Genomic DNA, 26,816 nt, shown 5'->3' on the forward strand with positions numbered 1-26,816 from the left:
TTTCATTTCCCGCGAGGCAGAGGTGAATAATAAGTACCTCATCTGGGGACGCCGATCTCCCCAACATCAGTCATCTGCTTTGCCGCCTTCCGCTCTGGCAGTGCTTCGGCTGAGCAAATTAGCCTGAAGTGTTGTGCCCTTGGCTGGCAAATCCTTTCAACCCGGTTGAACGGACAAAATGAATACCCAGATTGTTCCTACGTCTGTTATTCTCTCGTGTTTATCTGGCTGAGCTGTCAGTCAGGCCATTATAACTGTGGTGCACACTCAAATGACTTGTCCACTCACAAAAGCAGAGTCTGTTGATGATAAGCTAAACAAAACGGGAGAGCGACTGTTGACAGAGTTGGGGGATCTTGCAAATGTCTCAGGTAAAAGCAGAAACGCAGTTTGGGGAGGCGCAGAAGGAGCTTTCCTTACGCGTGCGGAGTTTTAAAGTGTTTGCTGGGATTTGTTGGCAGACGATAAATGGGCATTTATAATGAATTGGGTTCCTCTCTACTTTAAACAAATTAAGCGGCACGCAGAAGATTTCTGAAACTTGAATGTGAGGGTATATTGCTCTTACTAGAATTAATTAGCCTGAAAAGACGTAATTTGCTCAGGCAGGCTTTGCCAGGACCGAGCGTAGCTGCGATCTGCCGTGTGCCGTCCTCTCCCGGCGCCGGCGGGAGGAGCGGCGAGCACCCACAGTGCCCCGGGTGGGCTGCGCGGGGCTGCGGGCAGAGCGGCCAGACCTCCCCGCCGCGCTCCGCGCACACTTCACCCTCAGCTTTTAATTACCCTGCTTCGGGTGCGCAGGTCCTGCGGGTCTGAAGGTGTCGGGTGGTTGCGCCTTCCCCGGCAGGGAGGACGTTTCCACCAGAGGGGATCATTGGTTTTACTCATAAGAGGAGTTGGGCTTCTTAAATATCCAGCAAAGCAGTGACTGACATGGGTGAAGCGCTGTATGGAGGTTTCTTTCCTGGCTTTTAATTTTTCCATTCAGACCCTGAGTTAGAAGTAGGACTCGGAGCCGCTCCTGAAACTAATTTGATTGCGTGACATTAAATAACGCGGTGCCTATCTGCGGAATGAGAACGCTGCCAAAGCCTTCTTGGCCCTTTAGCCTCGTGTTTGTGATCATAATTAACAGGCTTAAAGTTTACAGGTTGTGAACGTGAAAGCAGTCTCAGATGTTTGAACAGGGCTGAGCCATATAACAGAAAGTGTCCCCTCCAGCTCCTTCCCAGGCGGAGAAACTCATTCAGTGCTCGATTGTCAGCAGAGTTTGCTCCTCCGTCCCAGCACCCTACTTTCTGCAGTGGGGAAAGAACGGGCGAGACTGAGGAAGGCTGCAATGGCTTAAATCCTCATAGGTGTCACGGAGAAGCTGCAGTAAAGGAGACCCTGTGTCTTGCTGAGGGATTACGATGCACGGTTAGGAGGGAGGTGCTGCTGAGAGCGTGGCACACTGTGGCGACGTCTCTTTTATCAGCAGCTGGCACCTTCAAAATCCCAACCCCGGTAGCCTTGTTGGCTGTGATGATAACTGTAACGGATGGTACGGCTATTTTTCATCAAATGCTTGTTAGTCAATTTATTAGATTCCTAATATACTAATGCACTCATTTGGCAGGCATCTCGGCAAGCGAGACTTGCGGTGGAGTCTACTCATTCAAAGTCACGGTAACTCGCAGGTTGCTGATTTCTCATCAGCACTCAGAAGATAATTTGCAAATGTGCCATTTATCATTATGCGCTTTGTAGAAGCAGATCTCGTGAATGGGATAAACAGATAAGAGTCTAATAATGATCATTTCCTTCCCAAATACCATTACCAGCATCTAGAGTATTATGTTTCGTATACATTGCACATACTGCACCTGCACGTGCATCTGAGTTTGCACGTGCTGGTAAAGTAGTGGGGGACACCGTTTTTAAGGATGGCTAATGCACTTGTTGCTCTCTTTGCCGAGGGACACAGAGTTGGAGTTGGAGTAGACATTGTCTGTTGAAAGACATGAGATTTATTTGGAGTAGTTTAAGAAGCGATGGGCACGTGTGGGCTTTTTCACCGTGAAAAGCCACCACTACCCTTCCGGCTTCCCTTTTCTCACTGGAAGCATAAGCATCTGTGAAAAGCCACTGGCAAAGCCAACAAAAGGATTATTCAGGGGCTGGATGATCAGGATTATATGGCAGAGGTTGCTGAAGGAGCGCTTTTCTTCCCCACCAAAGACAACACACGGTATGGATGCCGTGACCTGTACCGCTGTTTGCCACCGCCTTCGATGACTGCTTTTTATTCGCTTGTTCACTTTTTACTGGGAAGAAGTCTAAAGTAGCAGTAGCCAGGCGATCAGTCTGTCAATGCGATTCCCCGCTCCTCTCGTGGCATTCAAGGTGGAAGCCCTGCGTACAAATCATTGCTCCTTGTGTTTTTTTCTTCTGCAGATGGGATTTTATTAAACGAACGGTGTAACAAGAAGCCCGGCATAGGAAGGAGCCCTTTCGCCAAATGGCTCTGAGCTTTTCGTTCTGCGACTGCTCTCCAGCCGGGCCGGGAAACCATGCAAAGATATTGATAATTGATTCTGTTTTATATAAGTTAAAAACTAGCTTTTCCCTCCCAGTGTGAAGGTAATGGGTTTTGTCTGTAGAAAGATAATAATCCTATGAAGCATTTCTACGCCCTCTATTAAAGAATAGTACAGCTTGCACTTGAACATAATGCCCATGGCAGCTCAGCTTTTTAAACGTTCATCTTAAAAGAGTCTTCAAGGACTGGAAAGAGATCTTCCCCAGACACCGAGCTAAGTTTGAGGAACTTAAAAAGTCATGAAGATCCTGTCAATTAACGTGTTTATTCTTATACGTCTACTCTGGAAAGAGCATCTGCAGACATGAAAGCAGTTTTCTTTCGATTACAAAGTTGTCATTGCATTTAGTTTCCATAGATAATGCAGAGGGGATTTTTTTCCCCCCTCCTTACCGTATTGGGGGATAAAGGCATCTCTTTTTTTCTTCTTACCGTTTTCCTCATAGGAATCTTCATTTATTACAAGAACAAAAAAAAAAAAGATGGAAGGAGAGAGCTAAATTGAAACCTCGCCTCCAAATTTGTATGCAGGAGGTGGCTTGATTTATAAGCTCAGGTAATTTCATTTTTGTTCACACTCCTTCAATTGAAAGGTTCCCACAAACAGTGTTACTGCACTGAAGGGAAGAGACGGGGAAATTTATCAAGCTATTTATCAAATCGTTTTCACAGTCTGTCAAAGTCGCGAGCGCGCTAGAAGAGAAGCAGAGAGCGTGTTCGAGCAGAGGAGCGTGTCCCAGCGAGCAGCCGGACTGCAGCAGGGCCAACGCAGAGAGCAGAGAGGCGGCCAAAGGCGCGGGGACCGCTCCGGGCTGCGACGGCATCTGCCCTCAGACCCGGCCCTGGCACCAGGCGGTATTAGACCCTTACTTGATGGATTACGGGCTGGGAAAATGAAATAGAAAACATCACTGAGCAGAGGGAGAGGTCAGAGCGAAGGGGGTAGGCTTCCCTCCTCTCCCAGTCCCGGCTGAGGTTTACCGACGGGGGTGGTGTGGGATCTCAGTGGTGCAGGTCCTCGGTCGGGGGGGGGTGAATCGCGTCCCGAGACGGGACTCCAGGCTTTGGAGAAAAGAGTGTCGGAGCGCGTGCATCCTTAGCGGCGGGACTTGGGGGACCACGTGGGCACAGCGGGGGAGAAAAAATAAACAAAAAAAGCAACTGAGATTGGAGGAACCAGTCTAATAAGAAATCTTTAATTTCTAATGAGCTTTAAGGGGTTTGAGAGAGTTGATTTTTTTTTTTTAAACAAACCAATTCAAGTACATGCCTTCAGATTATAAAAGTACCTGAAATTGCCTAGAATATCAGCATGCATAGCTTGTTAGTATTTACATATATTTACAGAGGAAAACAAGAGAAAGATCTACAGTTATTTACAGTCTACATAGGAGAAGAGAAAGGCAGCATAATTGTATTTCCTAAAATACAGTAGTTGAATAGTCAGCACATGCATATTAAGATATATTTGCATGATAGAACGCAAATGTTTTAAGACATACCTTTTTAACTCCCTATGCTAAGGTATAGCATAATAAAGGTAATTTTTTTTGTGTGTTTCGCTTCTAGTCTATTTGCATCAAGTGCTTTAAAATGTTCACTAACACAGCGGCAGCATTATTTACCCTGGCAATTAAAGCAACAGTACACACGATAATTTCCTACTAACTAGCAACAAGCTGCTGGTGAATGAAATATCTATTGTTTCTCATTATCCATCGACCAACATACAGGGATCTCTCCTTGTAGAGGCAGTGCCTAAGCTATCACCATTAATTACAGAAGTAATATAAATGAAGCTCTACAGGATGTACTAAATGAAATATTAACAAGGCCAGTGTCTTTGAGCCTGAAAGATGCGCTAACAGGGCACACTTTACAGCCGCCTATCTATGAAACTCACCGGTCCGTAATGCGGGAGTGCCTGGCGTACAGCGCGAAGCCCAGGCTTCAGAGCCCTGTTTGCGAGATCTGTATTATTGCAAAATACATTCGCTTAATTAGTTTCTGGAAGACGGAGTTAGCAGTTAATTTCATACCATGATATGTCCCCATCCTAACACCCTGTGGGTTTTCGATGCGTTGTGTTGCTGAAACGTGCGTGTCTGTGTGTGTGTGAGGGTGCAGATGTGTGTGTGTACCGACAGGTGGAAAACAATCTTTGTCTTTAAAACCTAACCAAACAGCTTGTTAAGTGTTTGTCCCGAAAGGTCACTTGCTTGAAAAGCATTGTGTTGTGTGGGTTGGGCTTTTTTTTTCACTGGGATCTGAAATGAAAGTCAGTCTAAAAAATTACCTGCGCAATGAAGGAGGAAGCCAAATGTCAGTACCGTGATGACATTCTTTGCAATACTGCTAGGAAAAAGTCTAAATTTTGACTAGTAATAGTATTAAAAAGCTATTTAAATATATACAGCATATACAGAACTGTGTGTATACATACATTTATATAAAGTATATCTATAATTAAAGTTAGGTACAGCAAAAACATAGAACATTTCAAGTCAGCATAAGTTAATAACAGAAGTGATTTCAATGAATTCTCATCTACGTATGCCCAAACACCAGCCAGCCCTATTCTGATGATTTAGTTGCAGCAGCATATCTAATCTGTCTTTTTGGCAGGATATGTTTATTGTCAACAGCCTGTTTGCCCCACTCTTCAAATTACCCTTGCCTGGAAGGATCCGCCCTCAGCTGGCAGGATACGTATCTCGGGAGGATTCCCAACGTCCTCCATAGGATTTCCCTTTTTGACGGTGGCCGAAAGTACTGATAGGACTCGTGTTTATATAAATGCACATTGTAAAAGCTCAGAAAGCGAGTGACAGAGGTTTTCAGGTATGATCAGCTCCCGGTCATGCTGCTGCGGTGCCCAAGGACTGTCCCTTAGTGCTCTTTGCTTCTCACCCCGCTGGCCAGTGTTGGCACGTAGGGCAGGGGGCAAGCAATGGACAGCAACGTAATATGGTCAACCTGATCGCACCCTTACCCCGTTACTCTCCGAATTGAAGATCGATAATTTTCCTCGGGAATTTTTCCCAAATCCGTAAATGAGCAGGAGCGTGCAGCATCGCACCATTGCTCCGCGCCAGCCTGTGAGAAGACAAGAAAAGCAATACTGGATCGTAGCAATTTGCGTGCGGCGTTCAAAACTGCCACTTCAGTGGAGCAATGATGTCTTAAAAGTGTAAATCAGGTGTGAATGGGAGTTCAGCGGGCAGGAGAAGCAAATGCAGAAGTGATGGGTGTGGAGATGCGCCGTGGGTAAAGCGGCCGGGGCGAGCAGGGTAAAGCCGTACGCTTCATTAAAGTTCTTGAAGCTTAAGATGGCTCTGTGTCAGGCTTTGAACCGATTTTCAGCAGCTGATTGTGGACTTTAAAAAGGTACCGGGGAAAGGAAGGAATAGGGTGGTGCCCGTGGGAACCAGCTCCCTTCCAGGCGCTGGGGTGAAGAGCAATGGGGTTGCACAGACGTAGGTGTCTGGTGCTGTCTTAAACATTGTATGGCTTTGTCTGAGCTGTCTGTGAGGGGCTGGCAAATACAGTACCGGACCCCCGGGAAATACGTGCCCTTCTGGAGGACAGCTGTAGAGCACACGGGATATCCTAAGGCGGCTCAGATGTTGCAAGACCCGCGTTAGGCAACTGAATCCCACCCCCGGTATGCAACGGTGGCTCTTTCTAGCATATGCAAAGGGGAGGAGAGATGAACCCATGGATCACCCTTTTAGAGCTGGTTGCCTCTAAAGCATCCATTTTTGCAGAATCCAATGGTGTTTTGGTTAACAAGAGTTTTACCAAGTTCTCTGCGAGCTGGGCAAAAAGAAACAGGGTGAGAGAGGGAAGAGACTGGAATAGGGCCCGGTGTAGCAGACAGATTCACAGGTTAAGGAATTAAGTTTATACAATAGAGAAAAATATGCATGATTTTAAAAGGTAATTACATTTTTGTCAGCTATTTTGCCGACCTGGTTCTTCTACATCTTCTACACATTTTAACAATGGTTTATAATGTAACACTTTATACTTACACAGTGCTTTTCAGCAGTAAGCGTGAAAGCACTCCATAAGTCTGAACTAGTCCTCACAACACCCCTGCGAGGTGGGTAAATACTCTCCCCATTTTACAGCTGGGAAAAGTGAGGTACATGGAGTTGAAGTGACTTGTCCAAGTTCACTGGGGAAGTAAAAGTCCAAAAGAGAAAACCAACCCAGTTCTCCTGACTTGACGTCCTGTATCGTATTTTTTTTTTTTTTCTCCCGTGGAATGATTGCAGACAATCTGTTTGACACTGGATGTTGGAGGTTGGAAGTTTTCAAGCGCTATCATTGCCGTAATTGAGAACATATGGGGTGTTGCATAACACAAACAACATGGTGCATTATCAAAATACATTTATTACAATGGACACATTTTCTTTTGCAAAGTTAAAACCCAGGATGTAAGTTAAATATAGCTGCATATACTGAATAGTTGAAATAATCACTAGGTCTTAATGCCTCAACAGTTGAAAACAAATCCTCTTTTGTGAACTACTGCAGTTTCCTTACTCAAAGAACAGAGCACGTTTATCTTCTATAATGTATGTAAAGACTACTGTAAATGTGTAAGGGTCTTAATGACGCTAAGAAAAGTTACAGCTTGAAACCAACCATGCTTTGCAAGTGGAGAAGCTGATGGAGTTTTGAGTCTTTGGAGTTGGGAATTAATTGAAAAAGGAATACATCAGAGGGAAAAAAGAAGACCTTATAGATTCCGGTTTATCCGTTGTATTATCTTCTAAGAGATGCTTTGCCGGTTTAAATGTGGTCATGGGGGAAGGGGAGGTGGTTGAGAATCTCTGGTTTAGATGTGGTTCGGTGAGACTTTTGAAAAGACTGTAATTACTGAGTCAGTTCAGGTCACGTTTTCCTGCTGGCACTTGGGTGGAGATGGGACCTGAAGTCAACTGAGCCTGATTTGTTTCTTAGATCATATTTGGCAGCTCCAAAGTTTTATTTTTTTAGCTGCAGATATGATTTCAGTTTATCATACTCACCCAAACTAGCAAAGGCAGGTCTCAATTTCATATTTCCTTGCCGAAAAAGCAATCAGGGAATCCTATTTTCTTATGGGAGACTAATACATACATATTCTGAGTGTTAGTCATAAGATAACTGTGCACCTGGGATTGCTCTGAGTAAGAGGACTGCAGCGGGAACTGAACGGTTCTCCTGCCATCTCACACGGGAGACTAAAGTTTGTTCACTGCATTGTAAGAAAATGACTGTCCCTCACAGCTCGGAGTTACCCCGGTAAGAAAGGGAGCAAAGTAACACCTGACGGTGAGAAGTAGGTCCCTCAGCTTCAACTGGCTTCAGCTGGGGCTAATACTGCCTAAATGGCTCTTAAGATTGCTCCTAAAAGCACTTCAGACACTGGGGAATCCTGAAGGTTGAATGAGGACATGAGGGTTTTAGACTCGGTAGTGTTTTTTGGGTTTTTTTGAAGAGGTCATAGAATTGTTACGGTTGGAAGAAACCTTTAAGATCATCAGGTCCAACCATCATCACGCTCTGTGTGGTTTGCAAAGACTCGATGGGGAAAAACTACTGATTCAACTCATCTGCTGAAACTTTTTAACATTGCAGAGAAAGGAATAAGTATATTTTGAGAAGACTCTGCACCACAATCCCAGCTGGGGGTTGCTAGCAAACCCCGAAAGAAACAAAAGCATTCCAAGGGCAGTTTTCTTCCAGGAGGTAAGCCCAATCTTGGCCGCTGAGCCGCAGTCTGGAGCGGTGGCTCCCCAGCCCGCTGTGGGCAGCCCGTCCCCAGCTCGGCCGGTTGGCCGGGCCCTCCCCCGCCAGCGCGTCCCTCCAGCCCTCGGCGTCAACGCCAGGCTTGCCACAAGCAACGGAGCAGATCCTCAGAACTGCAAATCCATGGGGCCTCGGAGAACTCAACAGACCTGGGCTGATTTACACCGGGTGAAGACGGGGCCGGAGGAATATAGAATCGCAGCTTAGCTTTAGGGTTTGGTTTGGGCAATTTGGAAATGATCGTTGTGGAAATAGACTCCGTATCATTTTGTTTGTTATTCCGAGGAGAGTTTATATTTCGCATCAAATCAGGAAATGCCCATTGCGGAAGCCAGCTGGCGGAGAGTATTTCCCTCTCTAGCAGAACGGATTTGAAGTCTTCGGGGTGCGTTTTAGAGGCACAAAGAAGGCATGGGAGACCCCATTGGTTTCGTGATCTGGAATACGTTCAGACTACCTCATCTTCTCACTGCTGTGTAATGAGTTATTCCGCTGTAAATGGCACGTTCACAGTGCCGTTGTGTGGATCTGATATTCCTGTGTTAGGGATGTGTTGGCTTTGTCTCATAGCCCTGAGATGAGTAAGAGGAAGAGCCTGGAGAGTCTGAAGGAAGCACTCGCCCTTTTATTTCACTCGAGCTGCTCGCTTTGAATCTGGCCCTTGTCACAAACACGCGCCTCTCTTCTCCTTTGGAATTCACCTCTTCCCACTGGCCACATTTTAAAATGCACGGTGCTAAACTTAACCTCAGGCTACCAAGATAACTGGCCTTTATCCTTAATTTTTCATAAGAAAGCGAACCCTTCCTTTTCAAAGAAGCTGATTGCCATCTCACTGGCAGGCAATGTTTAATGCCACCTGTGTGCCCTCGACAGAGTTCGGAGTGGAACTTATCTGCGTACTTATCGACTACAAATTAATACATTCTGGCGTTGTTTCTGTTACTTATATGCTTGATACGCAAACCTGCTTCGTACAGGAATCTAATTTTAGAAAATAAACATGCATTTGAAAATAGACAGATCTGAAAACTAAACGTTAACTGTGTGATATGTTTTCTTATCAGGAACATAAATGGTATCTTAGAGTACTAACGGATGCTTGCATATATTAATGAGGGTTTTACCGTATACAGTATATCAAGAACCCCTTTTCTTTTACTGTTAAGCTATTCGATATTAATTTGCATTCAGTGCCATCAGTTACAAATTGACAGCTAGCAGTTAAGAAATAAATGCCTACGAACTAGTAGCTACTTAGTATTTTCATCTCCACAAAGGATTTTGGAAGGATGGATAATTTGGACCTTCGAGCCTCAACTATAAATAAACAGCAACTGCTGTATAAATCCCACCCTGCTGCAGCTGAAGATTGTATTACAAAACTGACAAATGATTTGGGGAAGAGAATGATGAACCCTTATTACTAAGACACTCTTCAACTTAATCCAAAACAAGATTCCCGGGTAATTTTACGTACGCTGGGAAGATTGATAGCGTGGTGCTTGCCTAGCAGCTTTCCAATGTTTGACTGGATCGGAAATGGCACTGAGGCATGATTAAAGATTCAGTTGGGCTTCTCACAAATTCTTCATCCTGTGTATTCATCGCTGCAGCCCGCTGCCTTTGTTGCAGGTTAAGGAAGGCTGACCCCCAGCCCTGGTGATTAGCACCCTGTGCAACTGGCGGGCGTATGGAAAAAAAAAAAAAACAAAAACCAACAAAACCAGCAAGTTTAGGTTGCCCAGAGCTTTTAGTATTGTTTATCGGTTGAAGTTTGTTGGGGTGGGGGGAAGGGGGGGCGTTAATCACAACAGATCAGGGAGAGTCTGTGACAACTGACAGGCTCATTGTTTAAGACATTTTTTAACGAAGTTGTTAACATTAATTCTTTTATATAGTGCTCTAATCTTCTTCAAATTATGTTCTGACATGGCACAAACCGCTTGGCATTGAAAGTCATTCAACAGTGATTAAAGTGCTCTTTTTATCGGTTTAAGAATGTTTCATCTTGTATCAGCGGTATGGAATTGTTTACTAATTAGATTCCCTAACATCCTCTGCTGTCGTATGCTGATGATATGTGAACAGGAAAGCTGATGAGCAAAAAATTAAAACTTGTTATTAAACTGTCATAGGGCCCAACGTATAAAGATGTCATTCAAAAGACTGTGTTCGTAAGGGATAAACAATATTTACCGAGAAACTAAGCGGTTTCTCAGCCTGGCTCGGCGCGGTGGCAGCGCGGGCGGTTTGCAGTTATCTGCAGCTCTGGCGCTTCCCGGCGGTTCGCGCTATCTGACTTGCAGGTGGAAAGGAGGAGTTTGTCCCTTGGGGACTTTCCCGTTCGGCATGGCATATACGGGACTCCCGGGCATCCCGCTTCGGGCCGGAGGTTGGGCTAGAGACCTCCTGACGTCCCTCCCGACCCAAAGTGGGAACTTGATTCCTGTGATTCTGCGATACTCCTTCCCCTCTGTCCCTGGGCAAGTCACTCAGATCCTCAAATGTCTGCGTGCAACCAGCTCACCTTCGCCGAAGGAAATTAGATCCTTAAATGGCTTTGAGAATCTGGGATTTACCTTCTGTTTCGGAGTTTTGCCGTCTGAAGGAACCTCCTAGGCTTGATGAGTTCGTGTTTGTCCATTATTTTGGGATATTAAAGCTTTACCCTCTGTCAACAAAGGGATAAATATGACTGCATTTCCCTTAAGGAAGGTACTTTTCTTTCAATGCTAGAACCATTGAGCTTTCTTCTTCCAAAGCAGCCAAGGTGATTGAAACGTTTAGAAAGAAGTAAAGATATACACAGCCAAAAAGCAAATGGCACATTGCTTACAGCCAGTTCTCAGTGAAACACTGGAGGCATTGCAAGATAAAGTGCTTTGGGCTTCCAGCCACATAATCTTTTATCGCTTAAAGTAAATATCCTGCGCTCTCACAGGGAAAACTGTTCTCTTCTTTTGGAGTCTAGGTTGTGTCAACGTTCGAGGTATAAAGCACTGCTGTTATACTACGGGATGTTTTTCTGCCTGCTGAGAATTGTGTTTGAAAGTCGTCAAATTTGACTCATTGGAAAAGATAAAGTATTGTTTGCTTTGGATTTTAGACTGCTCCGATAAACTTCCATTTAATGAATTAGCTGAATTCTCTCAGAGCTAGCCTGAGTTTGGCTTGGCTGGACGGCTGCTTTTCAGCAACAGCTTAAGGGCTCTCACTCTGCACTGAACAATTTAGTTTAATTTTACCTTTCTAATAAAAGTCCAGTTGAATTGCTTGCAAAAAACCTAATAATACTTTTCAGGGGCTTTGAATCATTCTAAACAGTGATCATACCTGTGCTGTGGAGCTTTATAGGACAGTTCAAATGAGCATAGGCGTTTTATTGTTCTCTATTAATATTACTTTTAGTAGAACTCTCTTCCATTTCTGCTACCGCCTTTAAGATACTTTCTCTTTTTAAAAAAAGATAGTCGTTTAATAAGAGGATTACTATGTATTATACTAACTTTAAATATCGTTTGGTCTTTTGATAAATATATGCCTTTCAAAATACTTAATACAGACGGTTTTGGTTTACCTTGTGATGGGAGATCATATTTCTAAGCTGCGGAGTCGTCATTATCGGTTTAATCCCATCTTCTGAGAAAAATGCGTGTATTGCAAACAAACACGCCTTGCTTAGCAGTTACAAAATCGAGACGCCCCGTTTAAGGAGAATCGGGGCTTTTCAGACTGCTCGCTGCCCTTGAAGGATGAGAATGTAAAGCAGAGGTCTCTTGCAGGTTGACCCCCTATCAGCACCCTGAGTTTCCCGGGTTGTGACAATGAAAGGTCAGAAAGAAAGAACCGGAGGAAAATCACAAGGGATTGAAGCCTGTTCTCTTTCCCCATTAAATTATCCTAATGTGGCAACACCTAATTTCTCTTTGCTTACTTTTCCACCCATACTTGGCAGCCTCTTTATTCTGATTCCTATCAGCTCCTAATGAGTTACCAGAGAAAGGACTAAGATGTACGTAAATAACCGTCAGATGCCAGATAAACTGTATTGGTTTTAAATTAGCGTCGTGTCTTGCTATGCGCTCTCACCTATTGTTTTTAATTATAGTTTACAAGGCAAGCTGGCTTCTCGTCCTCTTCACAGCTATTCTGGCATTGCACTTCTAATCTGTGCCAGATTAGAGTAGCCCGTTGCCGGTGCTGGGGTGCTTGGCCCCTCTGCGGCCTCCATCTCCAGGTTTCCCTTGGAGAAAGTCAGAGAAACCCATTCTTCCCGGTTGAACGCGAGTTCACTTGGTATTAAGAAAAAGAAAAAGAAACCCTGATCCGCAAAAGCCTCTAATCTACCTGCTCCATTTCTGAAAGCGTTATAAGGCGTGAGAAATGGTTGTTACAGAACAAAAATTAAAAAAAAAAAAACAAACAAACAACAAACAAACAAAACAAAAAACCCAACCCACTGGAAAGCCTCGCGTCTCTGCGAAATCAGAACCCCTCTCTGCCTGCAGCAGATAAACATCCTTACAAGGCAGCGGTGACAACTGCCACAGCGAAACCGTTGATCAAAGATACACGGGCAGGTTTGGCACCGATCCCGATTGCACTTTCCGTGATAGGTCTTAACTGGAGTGCCCGGGTTAATTTTGTACGAGGGGCTGAAAGACCCAAACCAAGCGGCTCCGCCTGCGCTGCCGTGGGGGATCGGGACGCGGGGTGCCCTGAGTGTTTGCTGGGTTGCAGAGGGGAAACGGGAGGTTTTGAGGTGCTGCTTTTAAACCTGCCTCGGCCGTCCCCGTTGCAAACGCCACCTGGGCAGAGCCGCCGAGCCCCGCTGTCATTGAAAAGGGGCAAAAAAGGCGAGAGCGGGGCTGGGGTTCGGCAGCGTCTTTGTCTTTTCCTTTGCTCTAAGAGGGAAGGGAAAGAAAAAAGCCCGACTCCTCACTAAGGTGTGTTTTGTGAAGAGGCCAGCAGACAGACAGGCAGGCGGCACCTTCAGCCGTGTTTCGGCCTCGTCACCGCGCAGGTTGCCCCGTCAGCCGCGACGCTTCCCTCCCGTGCTTTCATCAGGTGCACAGCTTCGAAGGACCGCAGTCAAAATTACAACCGTAAAACATCTCTATATACTTACATAGGGGTTTTCCCCCCTCTCTCTCTCTCTCTCTTTTTTTTTTTTTAATTCCAGCAACAAGGAGCTGCCACAACTGTCTACTGCGCCACGGCTGCGGAGCTGGAGGGGCTGGGAGGGATGTACTTCAACAACTGCTGCCGCTGCCTGCCGGCGGAGGAGGCGCAGGGCGGCGCGACGGCCGCGGCCCTGTGGGAGCTGAGCGAGAGGCTGCTCCAAGAACGAATTGGCAGGCAGTCCCAATAACAGGGAGCTCCTGGAAGGATCAAAACACACACCGAGTGCGTGCGCGCTCGGGAACTGCCAGCGCTGGAACCTGTCCAATCTTATCATCTAGAGGGTTTCCATATACCTCAGATACAGATTAACCAGTGTTAAATGAAATAATAGCAGTCACAACATCGTGAAAAATGTTAAGTACTAATGGGAAATGGGGAATACTGCGGGTTAAAGGGACAATGCGGCTTCCTGGGGCTTAGTTAGTCTTGGTTCTCTTTCTTTTGATTATAGCCTGTTCAAAGTGTAACCCAAGGAGGCATCTTTTGTCTTACTTTAGAAAAGCAACGCTGCAGCTATTTTCTGTTGTTTTGATTAATGGGTAGGTACGTAGCCCAATATGGGATTTCCTCTCTATTTTTGATAATTACTGTCTGTTAGGCTTTAGGTATTGATCGGGAGTTGTGTTGATTCTTTTTCCCTACAAGGATTTTATTGGGTGTGGCAAATAAAAAGATTATTAAGGAAAGAAATCTTTCCTGCCCTTGACTGCTGGCTGCAAATACATCTGCGCTGTCTAGAAAAAGAAGGTGCAATAAGACATCTGAACAGAAACGGTAAAGTCACAGCTAATTAAATATTTCTTTTTTTTTTTTTTTTTGTAAAAGATTATAATTAAAGTTATGTTGTAAACCATTCCCTAAATACCGTCAAGTTAGCAAAGATGATGTTGTCTCCTTAAGAACACACAGGGTGTAATCGGGGGTTTAAATGGTATTTCCATCCACTTCTCAGTTCACAGTTTTAAGGAGGTTTTTTTCTTTCAAAGTTCACAGTTTCTCAGTTCTCCTGATTCTGTATCCCATTCCAAATCTCTTTTTTTTTTTTCTTTCAATTTAAATTCAATAAAACGACATGCTTGCTTGAATATTGTCACCTGAAGAGAAAGTTTGTCTCATTTCTGCAAATGTCTTAGTTCCAATTTTTTTTTTTTTTTAGAAAAGAAAACTTGAGGAAAAATAAAGAGCTTCTTGTTGATGCCAAGAAAATGCTGTTTTTTTTCTTGTTTCTTTCTGAGTTCATGTTTTGTATTTTGTGCTTTGTAGCTGTCTTCATGCCAGAAGGTTGTCCTAAGCCATCCCCAGTCCAGCATCACATTTTCTGTAGACAGAATATAAACAAATAAATAGAAGGACACATTGTTAATAGAGGCTTATTTGACCCTCTTATTTTTTATGATTTATTGCTAACAGTCTGCCTTCCGTGATTTTTCTTGTCTGCAGTCATAACGCGTTTGATTTGCTGTTGAACAGGTAGTAAAATAAAGGCACGCATTCACCTGGAAGAAATAGCCATAGCATCTTCCCATCAAAAACCCCACCACACTTACATAAGGAATTACGATATTGCAGTGTAACAGCTATACCTTACAGTCACACACTACAGTCTTTTCACCTCCATTTTTTTGAGTTTATGGCTAATTGTGGTTTAGTGCGAGGTCTTCGCAGGTAGGTGGTGTTCAGCCTCCTACGCACATAGGGGTTGAAACGTCTGCAAGTGAAGTCTCTGTCTGTGAAATTCAATGTCTCCTGAGTGGACAGGGGGAACCCGGGAGCCGCTGCCCTCAGATCTGGGGTGCGTTAGCTGAGCTGCCTTAATGCAGAGAACACGAGGGCTCTTTCTTTTCCCCAAAGCCCTTCAAGCTTCTGCCCGAGAGCAGCCTCAGCCGCTCCCTACCTGGCCACTTCCTTACCTGCCTTTCCTAAAGCGGTAGTAAAGAATATATGGCCTTGCTTATACCTGCTACATCGCCTGGTAGCAACAGCCTTCAGTGAATAAGCAATCCTGCCCACGCGTCTTCCTCTGCTCTCTCCAGCAATCCCCTTCCCCAAGGCCAGCACATCCTAATGAGTTTGCTCCTGCACTGACACATCTGGTGGAATAAAGAAATAAAAGGGGCTATTCCAGAAAAAGCAGCACCTCTTGTCAGTCTTTTGGGGGGGGGGAGGGAGGAGGGGGAGAAATAAAAAAGAAAAAGAAAAAAAAAGTTCTTTCTTGTCTCCTGGAAGTTTTGTCCAGTCTGTGCCAGATGCTGCTGAGAACTGCAGTGGTGTGGGTCAAAGTGTTTGCAAGTTGAGGTGATGGTTACAGTCAAATCCCTTGTATTGTCTGGAGTTTATCTGGGGAGAAAAACTGATTAGCTTCTGTCACCTGTGCAACGGCCTTCTCAAACGCGTTATTTTTCCTTTTCACAGCCGAACGGAATTACTCTCATATAATACTACGGCCGGTCTACAAGAGCAGAGCTTCGCATCAGAGCTTGGCATTGCTGGGTTAAGAAGAGGCAGTAATTAAGCAATGCCGGGAGCTCTGCACTCCCCCGAAGGCCTGGACCTTCTGCTCCATTTAGGCAAACATTAATAACCGATAATGAACACCCTGTCGTTCCTTATTGCTGAAATATTGCATGCTTTTATGAGAATTCAGTACTTAAAGAGATTGCCTGCCTTGCTTCAAAGAACACCTGGGAGGGGGTTTTCCTCCGTACACAACTCACTGTTTCGGTGTTACGAGGTAAAAGCATTTTTAACGTTAGCATAGTTTTGCATTAGTATGAAGTAAGCTACGCCCCAACCTTCGCTGAGTTGCTTGGGTTCCTCTGCTTCCTACTTCGGGTTAATAAATATTTATTGACACTAGCGTGTTACCCCGTCTAGAATTTCACTGTCACTCTTTTCTCCAACTGAGATAAAATTAGTTTCTCTCTCCGTTTCTTTCCTTCTTGCCTTTTTCTTTCTTTTGTTCTTTCATCCTTTGTCTTTTTCTCTTTCTCTTTCTTTTCTCTCCCTCTCTCTGTCCTCCTTTTTGCGGCTCACTCTCCTGCGTGAGATAGCCAAGCATAAAAAAGCTTTTATTTTTTTTTTATTTCCATTCCAAATTAAAAAATGGCACAAAGCTGCAGAGCATTTGCCTCTATTAGAAACACTTGTGAAAATAATTTTTCTTGCGCTCTCAGCTTGGTTTCAGCACAGGAGGGATGTGCAGGGGACATTAAAAAGGAAAAGCAATTGAAAAGAAACAGACTCCAAACCCTCCATTTTAATATCCTAGATGTGCCTAAGTCATTGGCTTTCAAATATATTTTGGTGTAAAATTTGGCACATTTACAGCCGGTCAGATTTATTTATTTGACTGGCTTACATTTTTCCGGTTGATTTACCTGAGGCAATGTCTGTGTGAATTACTCCGCAATGCATTGACTCCAGTGTTCATTAAAGGTAGTTAAGTGATCCTGTGTCTAATATTAAAGCAAACCCCATTAACCTTAACTAGTATCATATCAGCAAAACAAAAAGAACTGAATAAAGCAAAATAGATCGGGTATTTATAGTTCTTGGAAAAGATCCAGCAAACTTACATCAAGCTCCTAATTGTCCTAATAAGCGCTTGCTCCTTATCCCCATAAAAAAGGAGGCGGCTGGGTAAGGGCCGTGTCCCTGATGCACCGCTCGAGCCCCACAGGGCTTTCTGGAGGGGAGACGTTGGAGGGTGATGCCGCAGAGCATTTCCCCCCCCCCCAGGCTGGAGGGTGCTGCCTGACCCTTTCCCCTCTCCTTTCCTTCCAAAGTCAACATTTCCCGTTTTTATGGTGGGTTTTTTGCCCCTGTCTGTATGGGCGCCCTGGGTCTGTCAAGTCCACGTAGGTGAGCGAGCAAACTCCCTTGCTGGGAGCGAAGAGCCACCAGAAGCTCTTAGAGGAACGGAGGTGCCATTTCAATCAGTGACAGCTTCCGCTGCTGTCCGTGCAGCAGATGTTGCCCGTGGTCTGCCCAGAAAGTAACTGACTACTGGGACCTCTACTCGCAAAACCAGATAGAGGTGAACCAGCAGGAACCCATGCCAAGTCTTGACTTCTCTCTCTCCCCCCGCCTTTTCTTTTGACATCTGGAAGACAAATTTCAGATATTCTCAGACCAGGTAGGGATTTTTATTAGAGAAAGTCTTTCCAGCAACACTGCAATAATTTGACTTATATCAAGGTTGAATAACTCCCTGTCAGGTGTTAAGCTCACGACCTTTCAAGCCAAACACACTTACACTAACCAGTTTACCATTGGAATGATCAATATCTTGTAAGCGAGAAAGTCTAGACAGATCTTATTTTGTCCTTTGGTATCACTTGTGGCTTTGGAATTGATCATTATATGTGGCTGGGGAAAAAGTGCCTATACATTTCATGCTCTGTATTTATCTTGACAAGGTTCTCTAGGATTATATTTTCATAATCTGAATGGCAGTGGAACAGCTGCTCAGACTGTGCAAGCCCTTCTTATCAGGCTGCATTTAAGCTACGGTAATTACTCTTTCTCCTTATGTATTTCTTTTTTAAACAAGCGTGTACTATACATTTAAATGTATGGTCGGGGCGGCAGGGGGGCATGCTGAGAAGCTCGGAAAACGCTGCTAAAACGCATTGCTTTCCATCCGCAGCGGCTGACGGAGGCTTGTGTTTTATTCCAAATGTAAGCCCGTGTCTGAGCCCGCACGGGCACTGCAGCGGGATCCCAACCTACGCAGGGAACGCATTGTTTTATTAACAAATCTTTTAGAGCCAAGGTGCCCCGAGACCGGAGGCAGTTTAGGAAAACCAGAATAGCCCTTGGTCATACCCAACAGGGAACACGGTACCGGCTGAAGCCTTCAACCAGTCCCTTTGCCAAAGAGGTCCCCCGGCGAAGCCCATCCCGGTCCCCAGAGGGGGCAGCCAAGCCGTGGCCGGGAGCACAGCACCCGAACGCGGACCCTCCGCCTGCCTCAGCCCGCGAGAGCCGCAGCGGCGCCAGGCACGGAAGGTGCCCCGACGACCCGGGGATGCGAGCACCGAAATACAGCCCACAGGCGCGCGGCTGTTTGCTGGTGCCCTTCAGCGTGGGACAGAGGCGACGGGAAAAGAGAGAGGTATCTTGGAGAGAAAGAATGCGCCGCTTTTCTCTTGATTTTTTTTTTTTTTTCTTTTTTACAGTGCTAACTATGTTATTTACTAGATGCCTTTTCTGGGCTGTGCTTTTTCTTCTCTCCCCCACCCCTGTTGCGTTTGCAGAGCACTTTCCAACGGGTGTTTCGTGAATTAGCTTCATGCTTTAAAAGAGAAGATTGCTCTGGCAGAGAACAGCATAGTTGTAAAAGTGTCAAGGTGTTATGAATGTCCTGATGATAGAGCCCAGTTGTTATCTGCTGGGTAGTGAGGGAGGATAGCTAATGATGTGCAGCATGTAAACCGTTTGTTGCTCTAATCCATCTGTGTGGAGAGGAGTGAAAAAGAGGGGCAAAATCCTGGGAAAATTACTTGGACAGCTGGAGATAAAGTGTGTACTGATGGAGTCATCCAGAGGTAGCTGTCAACATGAGCTGTGTTTGCATATAATCCAAGCGACGCGCAATGATTCCTTTTGGTATTTTTTTTTTTTAATGGGGAGTTCATGTGTCTGCGCACAGACCTTAATTACTATCCAGTATCTCTTACCAACTGGGCTCCAGTTTTAAGTGAGGAATGTGATTTTAATCAATTCACGGCTGGGCGGTGGAGAGAAGTACTACAAACAGACCAAAGCAAGACATACGGATCCCTTTGGAGGACCCGAATTAAATGAGGAGCAGTCATTTTATTAATTCTGCTGTGTTTTATAGACCTTTTATATGGAACATTACCCATACAACTTCACTATCTAATTAAAAAGGGCTCTTATCAATTTGCTGGGCAGTTGCTTATGCAAAAAAAAAAAAAAAAAAAAAAAAAAAGAGAGAGGAAGAAATAATATATATTTTTTTGACTCCCAGAAAATCATCATCTGCCTTAAGGGAGTACCGAACAGATCGCCAAATGCCTGGTGAGACTAATTTGGCTGGTTATCTTGGCTCTTTTAAAAGAACTGTTTTAACCACTGAGCACTAGCCAACGCTTTGGGGACGAAGTCCGCACCGTGCGCGTTGTTCACGGGGAAACCTTACGCAGGTCTGGTGCAGCGCCCGCAGGGACGCGAGCGCGGTCTGAATTAGGGGGCTTCGTACTGGATTTACGCGATGGCCCCTGGCAAACCAGGCACCCTTTTCCTCCAGCTGGTGTTATCCTTGAACAGCGGCGGGTTGAGCAGCTCTGTAGCGTTCTCAGCGGAGATTGGGAGGCGCGCGTGATGCTGGTGGGTGTGAGCTTTTTTGCAGAGGGCGGTGAGAGAACGCGAGTGCACGGGAGCCACGCCGGTCCTGGCTCCGAGCATCACCTCAACAGGTAATCAATGGCCTTGAAATGGGCTTTGCCTTTTGCGGACAGCCCGAGCGGAAGGGCAGGAGAGATGGGGAAAGGGTATGGGAGTGGGTAGCGCCTTTCCGGATGCGGCTCTCTGCGCGGCGTGCCGCGGCCTGGTTTGGGCGGGACGCAGCTGAAGCCGTCCCAGTGCCTAAAAAGCGGCGTCCCGAAAAACCAAGCAGCAGGGAAAGGGAAAAAAAAAAATGTCCTCTGAACCCCTCGCACCTCCATAAACCCTCGCTTTATGCGGCGTATTGGATTTTACAAGCACAGAGTCTGCTGGGAGCTGTCTGCCGAGCACACAGTTAGCGGTGATTGAACACCGGCGTTTTAGCATTTTGACTTAAATCCAGTGTAAACTTGTAAGTGAACTGCTGGCCTGGGCTGGGTCTCTGGTGGACAGCAGTCAGCAATGCATCACAGCCTGCGCAGCCCACGGAGCGCCCGGCCGGCCGCCGCGGGTCACAGTTCAAAAGAAGCCTGAAATTTCGCTTCAATGGATCCTGAATTACCTCTCATCCCAGGGAAGGCTTTATTTCTCTCCCTCTCTTTCCCTGCCAGCACTCAGCCGGCGTGGCTGGAGAAGCGAGGAGGAAGGGAGCCGGCGCTGAGACCATCTCGAACGTACCCGGACTACAAACAAACCCGAAGTATTTTCCTTGCAGCAAAGCTGTTCCTTTAATCTTTGTGAGCAGGAGAAATTCATGCATTACAGAGGCACAAGAATGAAAAGGGAAGGGCGGGTGGGAATAGCTGCATTCGAATTGAGCCCTGTTTTTAATATGACACCTGTCAGACTTATTGTTAAAAATATGGAGAACGGCTCCCTTCAGAAACGATAACATTGCAGCAAGGTTAGTTATAACACGGTGAGTCCTGTCAACAGCCGCAATTAGAAGTTGTTTACCGTGGAGCGAGATAGCTCCGCGGCACCGGGGCTGTACGGACGTTACGTGCTGTTTCAGCCCCAGCCGGGGGCTCACGGATAATCCTCTCCTCCGACACAGCGCCCCGCCGAGAGCGGAGATTCTTCCCCGCAACCCCGTTACTTTCCCAATGACGCCATCACCCGAGCAGGGGCGAAGCGCTGCTTTACCGCCAGTGAGTGGGGTCCCCAGGTTTAGGCTGCGAAACAATTAAAAGGTCGATGTACAGCGTGTCGGTGGGTGGGGGTGAAGGGCAGGGGAAGGGGGGCGACTGGCACCCGGCGCCCCTGATAAGAGCTGTCAGAGCGCCCCGTGCAGCAGGGGCGACTATTTCTGCCAGCCGGCTATTAAAAAGCATCCTTCGCCGCGGCAATTAAGCCCCTCCGCCAGGGCCGGCGCGCCGCTGCGGCGGCCGCCCGGCAGAAATCCCCTTCTGCGGCGGCTGCCAACTGCGATGCCGTGTTTGTAAGTCACCCGGCGCTGGTAGTTAAACTCCGACCACAAAATTAATTTCATTTATGCCTTCAGCCAGATTTCAAAGCAAGGCTCCGGAGACGTAGGAGAAATTAATTTATTAAAAAGCAATGGCTTGATAATGCACATGATGATAGAATAAATGAATCTGTTCAATATCTTATAAAACAGTTGGCAATCACATAATAGAGCATTCATTGTCAATTTAGTAGCTTGTCTCATTATACTCTGCAAATAGTAGTAAAATGGTGTATTATTCATGAACCAACATGCTTTAATTACTTTTAGTGCACATTTATTTTTTCAAATGTAATATGAGTTAGATTCATCTATAACTGTAACTCAGCTTATGAATCTTGAAGCAGTAACGCAAACTGGAAGAGAAATTTTACGAGCACGGGAGTCAGTTTCTGGGAAGTTTGTAACATTTCTATATGCTGTGAAAGCAGGTCCTAAAACGCCAACCTCAGGTATCTTCCCACAGTTGGATTCGAGCTGATAATACTTTAATAAATACAATATTATTCTTTCATAATTTATTCAGATGTAATTTCGTGTTTCATCATTTGCTAGGTTTTCTTTTCCCCTGCCATAAAGCAAAGCCCCAAATCTAATATAGTTTACTTGTTGGCTTTACAAATAGAGATCGTCATGTCACCACTCCCTCCCTTTCTTGGCTTCCCCCCCCCCTCCCCCCCCGCTTTTCACTGCCTTAATTTGCTACGAAGGTCTCGCACGCGTACAGCCAAGGTCAGTGAAAGTCCACTGCTCGTTTCGATTAAAATGTTTGCGAGGATTTATCAGTAATAAACTGATCTTGCCTATAATAACAGGTTTCCTTAAGTCGCTCTTGCCTCTACTAAGTATAATGTTGCAGCACATTGTTGATTTCTATGTACATAGAAAAAAAAAGCACTGTAAAATAAGATGACTTAAAAATGCAATTAAATTGTAAATCTTTACACCCATTAACATTTAGGGTCCATTAGATTACTTTGTCTTTTACAATATTAAATGCTAAGATGTTTTGCTTTTGTTCGGTAACAGTATATTCTAGTTCTATTTATAATACAAATGTAATTTAGCTCCCAGTAAATCTTGGCTTTAATTGGTTATTAAGTATGTGCTACCATGACATAAATTTCAACCACAGAATTTCTTTTTTCTTCCCGTTCATGTCGATGGCTTTGTATTCCGGGGTCAGGTACGGGGTTCCACAGCGCCATAAATATTGAGCCCGTCTCAGCGTCTCCCCCAAGAACTTGAATGAGGAGCATCGCCCTGAGGCTGAGCCCTTCCATAGGTGCTACGGGGGACCCGGATCTGGCTTTCACCCCCTCCCACCTCACCCCCGCGCGACCAGAATCCAGCCTTGCACCTGCCCACAGGGGATGTACGAGGTCGTACAGCCACCGAGGTGAATGGGTACCCAAGTTTGGAGGCTGAACTTACACAGGGACTTCATCCGAGTCTCTGCCCAAGGGGAAGTGCTCTTGCGACGTATTTGGTGCCTTGACGGTGAGGCGAGCGCCTGGCCTCCGGCGCGGGGTCTGTCTCCCCGGGCGGGAGATGAGGTTGTGGCCCGGCGGCCGGCCGGCGCTGGAGCTTTGGCGCTAATGAAGGTTGCGGAGGGTATAAATCAGGGCCAAATTTCACTCGCCCGCCCTTGACGTTATCTTCTGCTTTGAAAGGTGTCCCAACTATGGCTGCACAATTATGACTCTCTTCCTCAGGCCTCAGTAAGCACAATTTAGGCTAGTTTTTATTGGTCACCGAGGATGAGTTTCTAAGGGTTTTTTAGATTCGAGAACTGGGGTAATAGCATTGCGAGGGCATGGCCCAGTTTCCTTTGTAATCCTGATTTCAGTTCCCAATAGTAACCTGAAGCCATGACTGTTTAATCCTTAATTCCTGCCACAATTAACATCTCATATTCAGGAGGACTTCTCTGAGATTTGGAGGGAAATCTGTCCCCAGCTAGGTCAGCCCCAGCCGGTCTCTCGACTAAATGGGATGGGATCCTTTTCAGCTCGAGTCAAATACAGTAACACCTCATTTAATGGGGCAACGGAGCAGAGAATCCGTTAGCCGGCTCCGGTCGGATGCAGTACGAATCAACATCCTCGCAATTAGAGCTAGCGAGGAATGCGAGCACGCAAACTCATAAGCTACTAATGAACTATTTGAGCAATTCTACAGGTATTTATATAAGGCTGAGACAGCATCCTCAGCTGAAGAGCTGTCCATGTCCCGTTTCCCTCCCCCCGCCCCGTATTCCCAGGGAAGCTGCAACAGAAGTGAAATTTCTTTATGCAAATGCGGGCACCGCGGAGAGACCCGCGCTTTCCGCGTGTGGGTTCGGGGTTGTGCTGGCAAACAAACGGGGCTTCTTCATTGCACGCCAGTGCCGCCAAATGTCAGGTTGCTGTCTTCTCACCAACGGGTTTGCACTTGTGAGTGCACGGCCGCAGCGCCGCAGATGAGCCAGAGGACGGCTCTTTGATCCCTTTCTCAGCACCCCTGTGCCACCTCGCCCGGCTCACGGTTATCCTGGATTTTCCCACCTTCATTTGCACAGCCCTGCGCTAAATCCCGTCTGCCCGTTCCCCTGTAGGATAATCTCAAGGAGCAACCTCAGCTTAGCTGAGGATGTCATCCCTTCCTACGGGCGATGGCCGGCGGTTTCCAGGGCAAACCCCTCGTCACCGAGAGCCGGAGCACGCCGGGCTGTGCCCGAGAGCGGCCGAGGCAGAGCAGCAATCCCACCTGCGCTCCCGCCTTTCTCCTACCCCGTCTCGTGGCTCAGCGCAGCAAGGTGTAAAGGGAAAGCTGTGGTTTACCCCACCGCCTCTCCCACCTGGTTCCCAAATGTTCTTGGGAGCTACCAATAATTTAGGTGAACGATTGCCTTGCTCACCGCTTTATTCTGCGTTCGCAAAACCCCCCAATAGCTGAAAACTGGATGGCGACCTGTCTGTTGAAGCGCTAACACAGCTTAGGTCCCCAAAAACCATGAGCTAAAAACGCCATCGCACACATAGGCGCTTGACTTGAGCCCTGCGGGGGCCACGAAGGCGCTGAGCGTGCTCAGCCCAGACCTCACGCCCGCCGGGCTGAGTGCCGTGCTGCAGGGAGAGCCGAGCAAGGCTTTAAAATTAGTCTTTACGTGAATTTACTATTTCAGTCTGTAAATCGCATATGGAGCGCTTCCGTCAGACAGACTTTAAAAACCACAGAAGATAGCTCCCTCAATTTCTCGTTAAAAGAAATTTAAAAAAAAAAGGAGTGAAAAAGGAGTGAAACGCCCATCCGTGATCAATTGAACTACACTTCAAACGACTTTCACCATCGAATTGGTCAGTCAGTCATCTAAATATTTGTTTTCATTCCATGAACAAGTAGAAATTACAAAAAAATTAAAAGAAATCATTTTTTTCCAGAGCACGAGCCACAGTCTTTGCCTCGGTGGTCTTATTGGCTGATTAATCCATATGTTTACTGCACTTTGAATGAAATACAATAGTTCCGTCTGAATAATCTGATTAGTCCTAATTTCCTTGTTTTTATATTAGCCCCCTGGTTTTGAACCCTTTGGCAATTTACAATACCCAAATGCTTTCTCAACAGCAGAGCAGTTGTTCGCATGGATGCCATTACTCCTGAGTGCGAGGGCAATGGCATCTTTTGTACAGACATACCTTCGCAGGCGCACTCCCAAGAATATATGTATATCAATGTAGAAATGCGTGTTTATATATACATATATATCTCACACACACTGTCATACGTATATACATATACAGTTTAATATACGATTTGCTTTCAAATGCTTTGGTTTCCCCCCGCAGCGTCTGCATTTCGAATCGCCTGAAATCTGACTATTGCTGAGTCACTTGGACCGTAATTCTGGACCCGACCATGGCTATGTCTTTTCCTGCCTTTCTCCTCTGCCCCACCATCCTTATGCCCTTTTGCATCCTTTTAGCACATATACTTTTCAGTTTGACAATGTATATGTGTTTCCTATGGCTAGCAAATCTAAAATGTACTTCTTCACATATTTAAGACAAGAAGAACCTGAAAATTAATACCATCCTAACAAGGCAGAAAAGGTGTTATTCAGAACTCGGGATGGGCAGAGAGCAGGTCAGATGCTCAGTATTGAATCTGCTCCAATTTGCTTTGAAGCATCCGTTCACGTATGTGGACTTGATAGTAAAATGCATAAAAATGAGTCTCCTAAAGAACTCCTAAACCAACCCGTTCATATTTATATCTGCCACGACAGTTAACTTTCTGAAATCCCATTGATGGCCATGACAGAATGTTTTTTTGCGAACCACTACCTTAAAATATACGCCTTACTTATATCGTTGCACATTGCCATGGCTTAGTAAGATATAAAATACAGGCACAAACTCCTCTACACCACTAACCATTATGAAAATTAAGTTTTCAGACTTTGTTGCCTGGCCCTAAGTTAAGAATCAATGACTCGGCTTTCCAAATTTCGGAAATCTGACTGCATCTGCAAAAGGCAGTAGATGAAAGAAACAAACAAAAAACCTCCGTAATCTTAGAAACTACTTTGGTTGCTTTAAAACGTTCACTGAACTAGCAAGAATATCTTCCAGGCCTCCTTAAAATTAGTGCTTGGCTCCCGGTTTCTGTTAACATATTTGATATACTTTCCCCGTTGACCCTGGATGCGTCTGGAGGTCGGTGCTCCAGAGTTCCTGGCTATCTTTATTGTCCCTAACTCACTTTCTCGCCAAGCCTCTTCCTCCGTGCCAACAAAAATATTCCTAGTCCCTCTATCTTCAGCAGCTCACTCTATCAATGCGTAACAGATGGAGAGTCTTTTCTGCCGAAGAGTGGGACCAAGTGCTTTTGCCCCTTGACAATGGGCTGGGTGAGTGTGTTGAAGCGATTGCAGACCAGGATAAACAAAAGAGTTGCAGAGGGCAGGAGAGCATCTTAGAACTATTCATGACGAGGGCTTGCAAGGTAGTTTTGTTAAAGGACCACGTGAGCAAACGTTGACTCTTGAACAACCTCTCTCCCCTCGGGAAGCTGTGAGTATTTTGTTGGGCGAGTTCATTGTTTGCATTTTGCAGTTGTCCCTGAGGGCACCGCTGAGCCCCTTCCTCACCAGCTCCCACCACCGGCATGTCTCGGGCTCCACCGGAGCTTCTCTCAGGTGTGCTTGTTTCCGGTGCTTTGCTCAAAATTTCACTCCTTGCTATCTATGGCTGAGATCTCCCCCACCTTTGCTGCTTCAAGGCACTGGCGCCGCATCTTCTTGCTGGGAAGGGCACTCTGTTTGCCAGTGCAGACCCCAGGGCACGCCACTGACCACCAGCTTTTTCCTTCCCTTCTGCT

General features: G+C 45.8%; 1 protein-coding gene across 2 annotated transcripts in view; it reads right to left on the bottom strand.

Annotated features, from left to right (window-relative positions):
- Window positions 1–13,641: 13,641 nt before the first annotated feature.
- The window catches only part of MAF (MAF bZIP transcription factor), a 192,683-nt gene continuing 179,508 nt past the window's right edge, over window positions 13,642–26,816 (bottom strand). Inside the window, exon 3 of one of the 2 annotated variants that reach the window (XM_082489344.1) lies at window positions 13,642–14,891. The gene's annotated coding sequence lies outside the window, so the exon portion shown is untranslated. Of the gene's footprint in view, window positions 14,892–15,556; window positions 15,664–26,816 lie in introns of those variants that run through there. The other variant, XM_082489345.1, reaches the window with a different exon arrangement.

The sequence above is a fragment of the Vanellus vanellus genome (genome assembly GCF_965231255.1).
Source record: "Vanellus vanellus genome assembly, chromosome: 12".
Taxonomy (NCBI): Eukaryota; Metazoa; Chordata; class Aves; order Charadriiformes; family Charadriidae; genus Vanellus; species Vanellus vanellus.